This window comes from Varroa destructor, unplaced genomic scaffold, assembly GCF_002443255.2.
Source record: "Varroa destructor unplaced genomic scaffold, Vdes_3.0 BEIS01000002.1, whole genome shotgun sequence".
Lineage (NCBI taxonomy): Eukaryota > Metazoa > Arthropoda > Arachnida > Mesostigmata > Varroidae > Varroa > Varroa destructor.
Genome location: NW_019211455.1, coordinates 59,110,195 through 59,125,355, shown reverse-complemented (window position 1 = coordinate 59,125,355; position 15,161 = coordinate 59,110,195). Strand labels below are relative to the sequence as shown.

At 37.0% G+C, this 15,161-nt stretch overlaps 1 long non-coding RNA gene across 1 annotated transcript; it reads right to left on the bottom strand.

Annotated features, from left to right (window-relative positions):
• Nucleotides 1-1,018: 1,018 nt before the first annotated feature.
• On the bottom strand, nt 1,019-4,225 carry LOC147758074 (uncharacterized). Its single transcript, XR_015321392.1, has 2 exons — nt 3,849-4,225; nt 1,019-2,368 (listed from the first exon to the last, which is right to left on the bottom strand). It is a non-coding gene; the product is annotated as an uncharacterized LOC147758074 (long non-coding RNA).
• Between the last annotated feature and the right edge of the window lie 10,936 nt (nt 4,226-15,161).

Sequence of the window (15,161 nt, the reverse complement as noted above, 5' to 3'; positions counted from 1 at the left end):
AGCGAAGATAAAGTTAATTTGTGAAGTTAATTTGTTAAATGAAGGCCGTGATAGAACCGATTGGGAAAAAATGTCTATTCGAAGAAATGGCCCATTGCCACACCTTTGGTGGCTGGCGATTAATGACTGCTTAGTCTGGTTGCCTGACGATAACCGTTTGTACTGTGAAACGGTGACCACCGTCAGTTCTCGTGGTCTTGGTGTTATTTTTACTAGAGAAACTGGACAAACCGAAGGGCGCAACAGTGAACAGAAGTCTAGTGGATGCACGGGGTGCAACGATGAAAATTCGCTGCATCGTAAGAGAAATGTGCAAATTGAGAGGATAGTGAGGGAGCTAGTAGGGCTTTCTGTACATTTGTGCATGCGGAGGCTGACAAGTGGGGTAACAAGTAGGTTAATTAGTCAGTCAGTCAGCGGCTATGTAAATCGGTATAAGAGGAAGAGGGTGGGTGGAGCTGGAACAAAATAGTTTTTTTCAAATTGACTCCATCCGCTTCTACGCATGATTTTATCCTCTTTTTTACCTTCTCATATTAATCTTCTCCTTAGCGTTGTGTCGCCTTCAATGAGACAATACTAACTGACAAGTTACATTCATTTTCTTACTTGACCTTTTTTTCACTCTTTACGGGCAAACGTAGGAGTCACCATAAGGGAGTTCATTAAATGACGATCTAATTGCTGTGTCACTCCGGACATATATATATATTTGCTTGCGATACATGCTCATAGTTGTACATAAGTAAATATACACACCGAATTCTCCTCTCCCGCTTAGGGAAACGTCTTAGGGTAACTGCTCTAGAGATATTCAAATTAGATTTTTTAGACAGCGAAAGGACGAGGAATTTACGTCACTGTGGCTATCGAAGTTTCTTTTTCATATACTGTGCTACAAAGAATTTTATAACGTACGTCTTTAGAGATACATAGCTTGATCTTTTTTTGCCTAGAAGGCATTCATTTTTCGATGCAAATGCTATTTAATGTCGCAATGGCTAATGACTATAACCTGTAAATGTAAAGCAAGTGTTTATTTTAAAAAGCACGTTGCTATTTCTACTGCTTATTGAATTCATCGACATTTTCATTTTACAGCCTTACATTAATACATAATCCAAAACTGTATTCATACTTTAGTGTAATAGGTCTTTTAATAGGCCTGAGTAGGGTTCTTGGTCATCTTTTTCGCTAGCAATGAAATTCTTTGCAAGCATTAACTCCGCAATGTAAATTTTCTAAGCTAATTATGTACGCGATAAATTTAATGTTTGATATCTGAGGCTGTGCGTCATCATTTGAGCACAAGATGACGCCTTTGCCCGATGCAGTATACAGTTAAAACAATGCGTTTTTTTTTTCAATAGAATATAAACTAGTAGTTAATGTCGTATTAGTATATACATAGCTGGAGAAAACAGGTCAACTTCAATAAGACGGAGAGCATGTCAACGTAGGAGGCGGTTATCATTGTGTTTTGTTAAAAGCAAATCAACTTTTGAGTTCTATGTTTGATATTTTCGTCATCACTTCTTCAAAGGGGTGGCTTCCAGCACGACACGAATTGTGCGTCTACGCCCGGTTTCGAACCTAAACCATTTCATGTGGTCGTAATTAGAAAGCAGTACTGGCTGTAGTTGTAAATAATAGTAGACGAAAGAAATATTTAGTGAGTGAACATATCACTGGTAACCTGTCACGAGGACGATAGAGAAATGACTATTCTTTTGCCTACAATGCTGATATGCGACTGATACAAAAGCATGATTTTACTATGGGAAATTTAGGCGAATGAAGTTAATCATTTACAAGAAAACATCAGAAACAAGCCCGTCTAAAGTGTATTGTAGACGTCTAACTCGACTTCTGAGTGAGCGAAAAACTTCTAGCTTACCGGTTAGGCATTCAGACGGTGCTTTTAGATTAGTTGTATCAATGGGTCGCTAGCGCTCGAAATGTCCATTGAAAAAGTTACATTGAATTTAAAATTAGACGCTCTTCTCACCGAACCGATATCTAATTCGCAATACTTCTCCAAATACAACTACTATAAAATGGGACTTTCACTCAATCCATTCTACTGGTGTGTGTCATTCCATTAAGGTGCTAATGAGGCCTATATGATATGGCCTGTGCGGTTGGCTAGGTTTTGCTGTTCTGGTCTTGCCACTCTGATGTCCATGCTGGCCGAATTACGACATGATTATTGCACGAGAGATTCGCCGGCCTTTTCTTCCACTGTCGTCACCAACGTCATCACACGGCTATTTGCCCCTGTTGTTGCAGTGATCGGAAGTGTCAAGAAATTACTGGTAGGCTGACACATTCTCAGCAGATGTTAGCGATCCGCCCGTCGTCAATGTTGCTGTAGGGATTTCGAATTTGAAAAATCTCATCAGTAATTCTAGACATTCGCTAACTAATAACATGTTTTTTTTTATCCCAACGCTCTAAGCGAATGAAGACGCCAGTCCCAAACTCATGCACCAGTAAAAAAGATACAAATATCCGTTACTTGCTGCTGCTGCTGATGATTGCACTCGATCAGTCTCAGCTAAAGGCAACCTGCTAATGATTCACGTTATTACGGTAGAATTTTTTTATGCGATAAATGATCTCATCGGCCTTTCCACAACTGCTGTTTAATCGATATTACCGAGCTCAATGTTTGCTCAATGATTCTATAGATTTAATGTGATGGCTAAGTTAGCCCTTGTAACAGTATAGTTTTTGGTTTAATCCTAATTAGAAAAATACTAATGAGGGGATAAGTGAAGGTAACGGTGCGTTTAAAGAAATAGAAATATGCGGTAAAAGCAAGTAAAGCTTTCGTATATTGCATACTTGCAGCTTATGCATAAAAAGGCACCGAATTGCTGAGCAACAAAATTACTAAGCTACTTGTGGGAGAAACCGTTATCCCGATCTCAGTGAGGTATAATGCTAGTTTTTAACCAACATCTTAGAAGCTTTAACAGCTTCTGGGATGAAGACATCATGACGTACTCGACCACAGCGACCAGCTATAAGGGATAGCAGCCCAATCTTTTTACATTTTCTTCCAGCCAACAAGTGAAGCTAGGAAAACCTTCCGAACCACGATCAAATACTCACGATCTGTTCGAATTGGCCAGGTGGAGACTAAGCAAACATTTACTAGCTGCTACTCTTTTTAACATTCATTAATAAAAGTAAATTAGCGCTATTAAAACTTAATATGCCTACAACTACAATAATCAAATTACCTTTCTATTGAAAACTTTGACAGTGACATTAAAAAAGAACTTTAAATTTTTATACATACACATAATATAGTATTAAATTGCTCAGGATTATGTTTGAGTAAAGACTGAATAAGATTTTTTTCTTGCGCATGCTTAATACTAAATCTATTGTACGATCATATTTTTCAACTAACTAAGCGCACGTAGAAATTCTTTTGTAAGAGAAAGCCGCGTAAATAACGGATCGCTATACACACGCAAAAGAGGCCGGTTTGTTGGATCTGTAAAGCTATGAATATTACCCGTTCAACATATAGAATTATCAAACGTCCATGACAGCAAAACGAGCCTGGCCCACCCAACTGGGACGATACCATTTTCTTCTTTATTCGTAGAGGAAAAAGGAACTTTAAATGAATACTTTATACAAGGCATCGCTATTAAGCCTTGCCGCTACAAGTTTCTTCTCGTCACTGTTAACCACACGACTTGTATTTGATGGAATGTTGAAAAGTGGTCCCAAACAAACGTCACCGTTTACATCAAAATGTATCCACCATGTTCGCTCATATTATATTATTGGTAGAAGTCAGCACTACTGTAACAGCATATTCACAATACCTTAGTGCCGTTTCCTGTGACGAAAGACAAAACGGACGAAGTATGGACGTTTGTGCAACATTCGATACCGGATTCAAAAAAGCGGTTTTAAACATTTGGTTCTCGTCATACTAGGCTTAATGAAAGTGATTCTACAAGTTAAGCTTGCAACCGTTGACGATAGAGTAGCTCCGCACTTCACATTTCTCACAAAACACTCCTCGAAGGAACTACTTAGAGTCCGCTGTTATTCTACGATAAGTAGTTTCTAAAAAAAAGAAAATAGAAAGAACGAATTCACCTAGGTAGGAGCTGTAATTACTTTTAGCGGAAGATCTTATTTATATCACATTCATGAACGGATTCTCAAAGCTTTGGTAGCCGTCCCAAGCATAGACCAAATTATCTCTATGATCATAGGACTGCTGTCAGAGCATTTTAGCTCGTAGCAACAGATGCGACCCCAATTTAATCTACGAGTTTAATCAACATATCTTGAATGAGTAATAAGATACCACACCTATGTTAATGTCAACTAGTATGCCCTTTCCACGAAAAGCCGTTTTCGTTCATGGCGAATAAGATACAACCTTTTTTAAAAAGACCATAATTTTTTAGTAATAAAATGGTCTAAATCCAATTAGATTTTGCTGGTACAATCATAAATTATTAAAAGGCAGCCATGCACAAGAATCGTCAGTCATATCGGTGCAAAAATTTCGCAATTTTTTTTTACAACACACTATGCCACATATAGAACAATACTTTCTGGTGTATCAAACGTGGTAAAAGTTGTTATAGGCATCACAGCAGAATTTGCCTAAGGGTCATTTCACTCAAAGAAGAGCGTGAATTATTCTATACAACAATACTATTAGTATATGAGTTAGATATGTGGATTATACCAGTCGTATATGAGTTTTTTAAAAATATTACTTATTAGGTTTGTAAGTTATATAATTGAAGAATCATAGCTGTCTTTGAAATAAGGTATTAGAGTAGTAGTAGAAGTAAAATAAGTTAATCTGCAGGAATCTGAAGTTGGAGAGGCAAAAATATTATGGATGTAACTTGATTTTTTTGGCACTGAACATGAACATACTTGAGAGCTCTAATGTTAAATATCTCTAACAACTAAATGGTGGCTCGTTTGGGCCATGACAAGTTGTGGTCTAATGTATACTAGTTTTCATAAGCTATTAGCTATTCTATACTCTCACCCAGATGAATTTGCAAAAACAAAGAGGCATGTAGAAGAAGGATTAGGAAAAGATATTTTAGACGAATTGGTAACCATACCCTTAAATACGCAAACACTTTAAATCAGTATGAACTAGGTGTATTACATTTACATTGTCATTGAAAGTACTCTCATGTCGTACGATGTCTTCTGTTTGTCATATTCTCTATTTGCTTATGACGTCGAATAGCTTATGACGTCTCGTCGAATACTGATACCAAATACGTGATATATATATAGACGATACATAATACAATCACAATTAGTGTATCTCATACATATAGTTTCGCTATATCGATGATTCAAGAAATGTAAAGCGAGTGCTTTTTCGAAAATAGTGGAGTTCACTTGTTCAGTGAAACTGCTTGACCATCTACGTGACCATATCAGCGATATTATTTATGTTGTGGGTATTACCTACTGTTAATTGATTAATATAGAGATTAGATAATTAGCACTGAGAATTGTATTTTCTTGATATTTTTAGATGTGAAGGCAGGGTCACAAACTTTTTGGAAGATTACCAAATTAGCGTACCAGCTGAGCTCTTAATGCACATAAATACTGGCAACGTTGTTGTGTAATTTCAGTAATAAGAAGCGATTCGTCTATTTTTGATGTATTTAACGAGCATGAAATGCATCTTTTGTATGCTAATAGTATATGTTTGTGAATAGTTCGGGCTCCATAAGGATGGTCTAAGTTCAGGTCTGAACCTAGCCACACTTCCTTTCGCATTGGGAGTCAGCCGTCCGATGTAGTGCCTAACAGAGATGTCGGACGTAAAACTCGAAATATAGAGAGGTTTAAAAAGGAAGAAAAGAGTGAAAAATTGAACGAAAAATATTCTGACGATTGAGAAATAGTCTTACAGATGTAAAAATAGTAGAAGGATCCAGACAAGTCGAAGTCAATACAGGACCCATATCATCAATTGTCCTCAAAAGCGGAGACTTTCATTCGCTCTAAAACTCATTGTTGTAGGTTAAAATATGTCTGTACTGAGTTTCTAGCTCTAATAAGGGTCGTTAGAAAAAGTTGCAGGTGTTACAAGGATTTAGAATTTTTCTTGTAAGACCTGTATTTCCGATTTCCAGACGGTAAGGCAAAGAATCACACTCGACCAATGCTAGCAAGTAAAAGAGAATGCTTCCTCAGTGTCATCATCGTCTCTTTCTGGCTATCGAATCATGAAATTAAGTAACCCAATAATTTAGACATTACCAAGAAAGAGACACGTAAAATAGTCTAGGTTCGGATTTGGACGTGAACGCATTTCGTTTCGTACTGACGCTAGCCATCTGAAACAATATTCAGCGGTCATTTAAGCGGAAAGACTGGCAAGATTTATTTAGCTAAACAGAAAAGACTCCCATTGGCATCTTTTCTTATGTAAAATCTTCCTAGCAAAACGCTTCTCGCCTTTCTTTTGATTAATTTATATGGATCATAAATTATCGAAATGTTATGACTATCTGCCCTGTGTATTGTAGGCATAAATAGTTAAGTAATATAAAATAATACATTTCTTACTGATATGGTACGCTTATTGGTTAATGACGCCATCTTTTGAGCAAATAATTGTAATAACGGGTACAGTTTTCGCGTGTTAGACCGCACAATTTTTTTTATTTCTCTCAAGAAAGCATCGATCTACCATATATTTTATTGAAACCATATCTTTCCAGATACTTATAATAAGGGTAAGATTTGTAAAACTATATATCGGTTATCGACTGAATTATCAACTCGAAATATAATGATTTTCTTACAGAAGACTAATACCTTTTTATAAACAAAAGTCTGAGTCAGAGAGAAATAATAACTCACATCTGCAGCGCACCTAAAGCGGAAAAAATTCTGTCCATGGCATTCACAATACGATATATCGAGAGTTTCATGAGGTTGTTATGAAATACCGTTGCCCACTTGTTGGATCACACTGACCGTTGTACCATTTATTAATCCGTTTAACTAATATTGGTGATATTCTATTATTATGTTTCATTTTATTGATGCATATAGAAGGGTTGATGTTGATCGTGTGCCGATCAAAAAACAACAAAACTTGGTCAAAACGTTGTCAGTTTTGTGAATTAAGTATGGATGTTTTCGAATGGTTCAGCCACGAGATACTTACCTCTCTGCAATAGTCAAAACATTCTTGAATACCGGCTATATATTTTTAAAACGAACCTAATTTTGAGCAAACTTCCGCTGCTTGTTATGGATCATCCGGAATAGGATGATGAACGAGCAACATAGAATGAAGGCGGTGTCATTTGGAATGGTCAAAAACGACTTAGGCATGAGTTCTCTAGGCACATACCATTTGTCTCTCTGTGTATTGGCACACATCCATAGCACATTGGATAAATATACACACACATGACAAAAATTATTGGGATGATGCAGGTAAATGCGTAATGACTGTTTAATAATAACAATAGTGAGGCTATGGAGCAATCGAATCGGAGGCAGGCTTCGGATAGGAGAAGCAAGATTAGATGTATACTATTCATTATAATTAGTTTGTTATATGTAATAGCCCTTTTTTATCACTTTTCTTTTGTAATTATTCGTTTATTGATATTCAGGTGCTGTTATTACTATTGCCAAAAGCTTCCCTGTGCTCTACAGGCTGTTATATTCGTATTGTTCAAATCGCACAAAAATCGAAAATTTTCCCTGGACACAAATCCCAAAATGGGTAAATCGAAAATAAAAAGCAAATTTGTAAGTGAGTTTTTTCCGTTAGAAGAAGCTACAAAGGCAACCCATAAAATTTAGCATGCATGCAGTGGGAGTTTAAAACCTAACAGGTAAGAAATATTCTAAAATTATCTTCCCTATGTTGATCGTTTATCTCATAGTAAATTCATCTAATTCAAAAAAAGATGCATGAAATATATTATTTAGGACGAACGCGCTATTTTTTAGCTAACAAGCAACGTTTTAGTTCTAATCTCAGTATACGCAACATGTGCTACAGGTCGTTTCAAATTCTTTAAACTCGGCCGAAGATCAGTAAGATCAGTCAAAGATGTCGTTTCTTATGGCACGAAAGATGCCCGCTAAGTAAACACAAAAACTGCTTCTGAATCATATGATGAGCCGGTAATAATTGTGCGGTGCCTATTAGATGAATGCCGTTTTCGGGATTCCGACTGTCGTCGATTTAACAGTTAATAGTCAGAGTGTGTGTATGCTTAAAGGCTACACTATTACAACTGAAGGTCTAATTTCGAAAGGAAACATATTTCCTGAATCAGCACTACACAAGTTGCGGTTGAAATACAAAATCTACCGAATTGTACGTGCAAGTAAAAAGAAGGAATCTGGGCATTGGTTCTTGTCTCACACACGTCTATGGGACCGAAACACCACTTAATGCCAAAAAGACCTCACTTTATTAGTGAAATTTCATGATCCAAACAAGGCAATCACAACGGCTTTGTGGAACGAAAAAAACTTTTAATGTTAACGACTACCAAACGAATATTTTAAAAAGGAAGTAAACAAGGAATATAAAAGGCTGTTACTTATGTAGTAACTTAATGTTCTGGGATTTTTCCATCACCCAGGGAGGTTGATTTGACCTTTTGCTCCCTTCTGATGGACGCAGCACTAGGACTCTCGTTTCCTCATTAGGTACCACGAATGCAGCACCGTTCGCCTTTCACTGGTTCGCGGTACCAGCTGCGCTATTACCACGTTGGTAGGTCTCATCATCGGGATTAACAAGAATATTAACTCCGTTTGTGAATTATTTAAAATACAACTTTACGTTAAGTATTCGGGTAGAACGGCATGGAAGGAGATGAGAACTGTTTCATATTCTATTTATCTCACTGTAATCTCTTACTTGAAGAACAAAATAAACTTTAATGTCATATTCGATTAATTTTCTGTAGTACTCTATAGCTTTTTATACACTGTGGTTCCTAGATATTGAATAGAGATGTATTTTCAATACATTTAATGTTGGGACTACGGTATCATGCTACTGCTGCTCTGATATTGAATGAGATATATTTTTTTTTACTTACATTGTTGTCATAATAATGCACATTGCAGATTGTAGTGGCTACGCGCTATAGTAAATAGCATTTTTTTACGAATATTAGAGCAATATCCCATTTTCAACAGCGATAACGACGAAAATGTTTAGGTTCATTTGTACGAGCTGTAACACTTGACTGCGCTATTCGTTGCAATCCCAACATACGGCCGAAAGCTGTATGCACTCTAAACTCGTTTTTACCAAGCTTCCAGGCAGGCGGTGATTCCAACCAACAACTGTTTGTTATAACGAGATTCGCAACATTGTCAAGCCGTCGTTCTAATTCTGGGACACCTGTTCAGCTTTCTTGAATATAACCTTTCCCTCGGCTTTTGGGGCTGCGTTCGCTGATGCATATAATGACCGTCAAAGTATCTGAGTACTGAACATTTTTTAGTCAACTACGTCGATCTTTGAATAACGCTTTTTCTTTTCGTAATGCCCGCCCCCAAGTCGAAATTGTTCTATGTCAAATGGTACCGTTCCTACAAGGTCTGGGCTCAAAACTTTATCTAGTAAATTAAGCTCGTCGAAATATGTTAGCTAACGCGAAGCAAGCTGGCTTTAATTGCAACTATTAAATGAAGTCAGTGCTTACCAAAGCTGTGTAACGACTAGACTTTTTAACATAACTGATCTGACTATTTGGCCCCCATGTGGTTACCCCGTTTTAGTTTTCATTATTATTCACTGACGTATGCTGCCCTTGAGTTCTACAAGAAGACAGAAAAAAACACGATATGCCTTAACCTTTTTTATTTTGATAATATTACTTACAGTCTGTGCAGCTTGCTCATGAAGCTAGTTACGCTATCCATCCTGGCTTGCCTTCATTCGTTTTTTGATCATATAACTGTGTCTCAACTCTCCTATCCTAACTGCTCTAACACAAAAAAAAACTCGCCTTAGAGAAGTATTGCTAACCCCAGACGACCGATGCTAAAAGTCCTCGTTAGTGAATGCCTGTCACCCCATTAAGTTTTTTTTTATTGACCCGATTTTGTGGCCACTAGTCGCAAAGCGAACTCTTCAAAGGATGTCAGCGGATGCGGCTCCCGTCCGGCGGGTTAATTGAGTTGAACGGCAAATTAAGGTTTAAACCAATTTCTTATGTTAGTACTCATAGTGCTTGGTTTTATACTCGGCCTTTACTCCCTGTGCGCGAGTCTCTAACTCGTCGTAATGGTCTGCCTGCCATTGCTTAAGTCTGTCACAATTGCCTGAACGACTGACAGCTGCTAAGCGCTATCTTACTAACGAGCGCTTTGCTGATGATGGGGCCAAAACATGCGACAACAACTATTTTAAGGACATCACGGCCAAAAAGGATCTTCGTTCTTTTGTAGTGAATCCGACGATCTGAATAACAGATGGTACCAACGACAACTACAAAACGATAACAACAGTAACTGTCATTACGCTTATAGAACGATGGCGATTTCCTGCGGGAATTTTAGCAGCTATGCACAGATAGACAGGAAAGAAACAGTTTACTCAGATGAGTCTTAGTAATTGAACATAAGACAATACTGACATATTTCACTAGGAACACAGGCCTTGACTAATTGAACTCCTATCAATTTACTTCTTAGTAATTTTTAAGCAAATTTACGTATTATCACAAAATATAATAACATAAAAATTATGCACCTTTTTGTTATCCTTTATAACAATTTTTTACGTCGAGGTGTAGCACTTTGTAATAATATCTGAGTAAAATAAAATTAATATAAAACAATTTACGACAAAAAGCCGACGTTCTTTTTTTAAGATGAGTTTTTCACTCACTCTGAGATGCAGGAAATTGCGTATCCATATGGCACGAAGGCTCCAGAGCCGCGTCTGTTGCTCGAGTTTCCATTTTCGAATAACCGCCTAGCTATTCCTGAACCCGAGAAGCCTACTATAATATCTCTTCGAAGAAAGTACTACTAAATGATATGACTTAATCAAGCATGCGCTTCTAAATCTTATGTGCACATGCTTCATATGTGCAGGTATATGTATAAAAATCCAATAGGTCATTATAACAGCAGCGACCATTGCTTAGGGCTTAGGGAAGGCCTTATGGGCCAGGCAACGTGGTCTAGGGAAAGGAACAAGGCAGCTAATAGACTTATAACTAAACTAATTATTCCAATTTAATGATGGCAGTAGCCCTCCGCTTTCTGTTGACACTGAGTTTTTATTTTCCGCGCCATTTTCTTCCAAAACCAAAGTGCGCCACATATTATCTTCATCGTAGTCCTCAGTCAATATTGTTTTTCTTCTTTCTTCAAGACTTTTTCAACCCGCTTGAATCTGGCACCACAGTTTCTGGCCCTACTCGAGCGAGGTTCAATTGACAAATTTTGTTCAGTGTCACAAGGTATTATGAAGCTTATTATTGCAGAAAAGACGCTCTCTCCCTCTTTTCGTCCGCCTCTGCTTATATTCGCTTTCCATTTCTCTAAAATACTTTACGCTGTTAATACTAATAAAGTTATTCTTTTGCAATAAGTATCTTACAGGAAGCACACGGCAGCGGGCACTACCTATAAGACAAACGCTGTTGAGTATCAATGGAAAGTATAAAAAACGAGATCCATTATAGCTTGTAACTTACTACCCCTCTGCCTAATTTGACTACTGCGGCCGACTGAATGAAGCAAGGTCATTTATTTTCATTAAAAGGACAGAACTACGTCTACCTGAAATGGATCTCAGAGACCTTGACTGTACAAAACTGTACAGCTCGCCTTGTAAGAAGTAACTGGCCGAAAAAACAGCTCAAAGGGAGCGAGCCTATTTTAGTAAACGACCTTCTAGCTAGCTATGAATAATGGTAAGCAATGTAATTTAAAGCTCAAGTTTACATAGATACATTACTTTGTTGAAGGATGATCAGTTCAACAAAGGAAACAACTGTGGACAAATTCAGCAAACAATCGAGTCACGCAGTAATCGCTACCTTAAACGATTAGTTTAAGCAGCGGTAACTTTAAACCTTAAACGAAATTAGTTATAAGTGATACTGTCTTGAACATATGATAAATTGTATCAAATGTCTGAAAGCTTCTCCGCCATGACCAAAAAAAAACTGCCAATCCAAAAATTCAGAAAAAAGTATCATATAAAAAAACACTTGCATATTCAATCGCTTTATTAAACTCGTGCTGCAAATACAGTAAAGGCATATTTTTTAACACTACATATTAAGCATTGGTGAACAAGTTCAATCTGCCGGGACTGCGATACTTGAAAAACCGCTGCTTCAATAACCTTTGTGTTTCGAGTTTTACGTCCAGTATCGCCGCTGGCTTCCAGCACGAAACGAAGTGTGTCTATGCCCGGGTCTTAACCTAGACCACAATGTGTCCCTAAGGTTAGCAGGCAAGTACGTTACGCACTAAGTTATCACGGGGGCTGCTTCACTAACCTATGCATAACTTACTTGTCAACGTTATGATTGCGTGAACGATATCCCTACATAATCAATGGCATTTGCGTTTTGACAGGAAGCTCGGTTAACAGTTCTCGTGCTGGATATATTTTAATGCCTATTTGGTTTTAAAAACTGTAAACTTATAACTGATAGTTTGATCAAAAAGTCATAAAAGAGTCCTCGTGATAGTGCAATGATAATGTGTTCGCCTACTAAGCACTACGGAAGAATACTAATTTACCAGAGACGTTAATTTTCACCCGTTACCTGTTTTGTTAACTGGCTAACTCCTACCGACAGGTGATCTTTTGCTTTTTACTTTTCGCTTACTATAATCACTTTATCAATATACACACGCACTTTTTCGTTAACGCATTGGGAAAAAATGATGTTGACGAGCGTTATTACTTTATCCTTAAACACATTTGAAAGGTACGTGCATTATTAAATACGACCACAACTGTTAACTAATAGTTATCAACATTTACTCATCTATTATTTTCCATCTAAAACGAAAGTATGCCGAAATTGTCTTTTTTCTATCCGATACGTATGCATAGGCCACAAACCCTGCGAAAAACGTTATGTGCTGAAGCGTTGCCGGTCTAAGCAGGCTTCGTATAAAAATAGAAAGCAAAGTTTAATTGATATTTCGTTTTAGGAAACATCCGCAATGTGCCGGGATAAATAGAGAAGGCCTCTGAGCATCAGCATACGATGAGATTCGCGATTCAAGGGCAAAGCAGGACATTATATCAGCAAAAGTCCTTTAGGCCACACAGTGTCGTCCATTTTGCAGTTAAGTGCACATCTTATTATTCGAATTTGGGTTCATGAATTTACCTTCGCTAGAATGAATTAACAATGAAGTTTGCCCAGAATCACACGCTAATTCTGCACCATTGTACCCTACAAGTTTCAAATTAATTATCGCATTGCTAACAAGGCCAGAGTAATAGTCTCTGGTCAAGCTGGCTAGTTGCAATCGAATTACGTCGCATTGCTTTACCTGATATACACGCTATCAATATGCAATCACGGATGCGTTCTCTACTCAAAACAACCTTTTCAGTTTATATATATATAAGCATTTTCAGATGTAGGAGTTTTAAAGTGTGAGATAATGACACTAATAGCATTAGAGCCAATCTTAGGTTGTACTAAGAAAGCTCTCCTGACTTGATTAAGTTAAAATTTTCATGTACGATACATTAATTATATATACAAAATTACTACTTCTACTGAGCTACATCTTTTAAGCAGCTCAAGCGGAACATTATTATTGCGCGCTGCGAACATCTAAACGAATGAAAATGCTTCACGTTCGGTTAAACTGCAATTTAAGATGAATTTTTCTGTGCGCCCTGCGGGAACCTTTCGGTGTTGATCCATTGAGACTTCAAAACTAATGGACTGAATAACAGCAACATGCATGCTGCATGTGCAAAGACCAAATGGCTATTTTAGCTTGTGAATAAACCGTTAGATTTTATTAAGTTTTAGTTTGTAATTTGTCATAGACACTTTTGTTTTAAAGTGTTTTTCTAACTAACAGTAAATATACTGTGCATTACCTATTTTTTTTTAAATCAGTCATAGTGATTCAACCTCGTAAAGTCAACTCTTTTTACACGCCAGAAAAATCTCTAATATCGCTCTCTCTAATACCGATTCCTAACAGCGCCAGTTTTTAATGATTTATTTTTAATAATATTTAGTTTTTAATTAATTACTTAAGTTTTTAATATTAATTTAAATAATTTAATAGCATTCACTAACAAACAGAATACATGATGCAATATCAGCTGTTCTTTTATTCTTGCTGAATTTAGTGTGTGAAGAAATAATATGTAGTATGCAACTTACGAAAACGAATATGTAGGTGGTTATTCCCTGTTCACCAATAATAACAGTGAGTCAGTGCCTATTTTAAGAATCAGTAATTATGTTGATAATATATTTATTATAATATTTAATAATACGTTATCTGCATCGACTTCTAAGTACTGCGGACAGCAACTGCCAAGTAATAACCAGCGTACTGGCTAATATACCACCTTTTAATTCTAGCAGCCATCAGAAGTGACTTGGGATATTGCTTCTTTATCCTTCTGCATATTATAGCATCATTGTACAGCCATAAAATGGATATCAGAGCAGTCTTGGGAAAAGTCATAATAATTACCACCACAATTAGGTATTATCGTATTTTTAAGGCTAATAAGACTCTTGAGGCTTGTTTTTCTTTGGTATTTGCATTTTTATATTTAGCTTTTATTTTTAATTCAATAATTGCAACGCTGACCAAACTAAACGTCAGCCGGAGAAATCGCCCTAATTTGATCTCGGTCTAGAGTGATTACAAAGACATGTGATTTACCATCACCTTGATGTCAGTAACTGGACAGATGTTGCACTGGTATCCAATATTTTACGTAGGATTTTTCCACAACGCTCACCATTCGTACGTAATAGCCATCAACCCAAGATGTTTTTCAGTAACCTGCTTTAGCCACCTTGTTTTGTATTGTTTTGTTTTTATATGCTGAAAAATTATTTCGAGTCTTTTCAAAGTCATGCTGTTATCAGAGCATATTGACTGAGGGA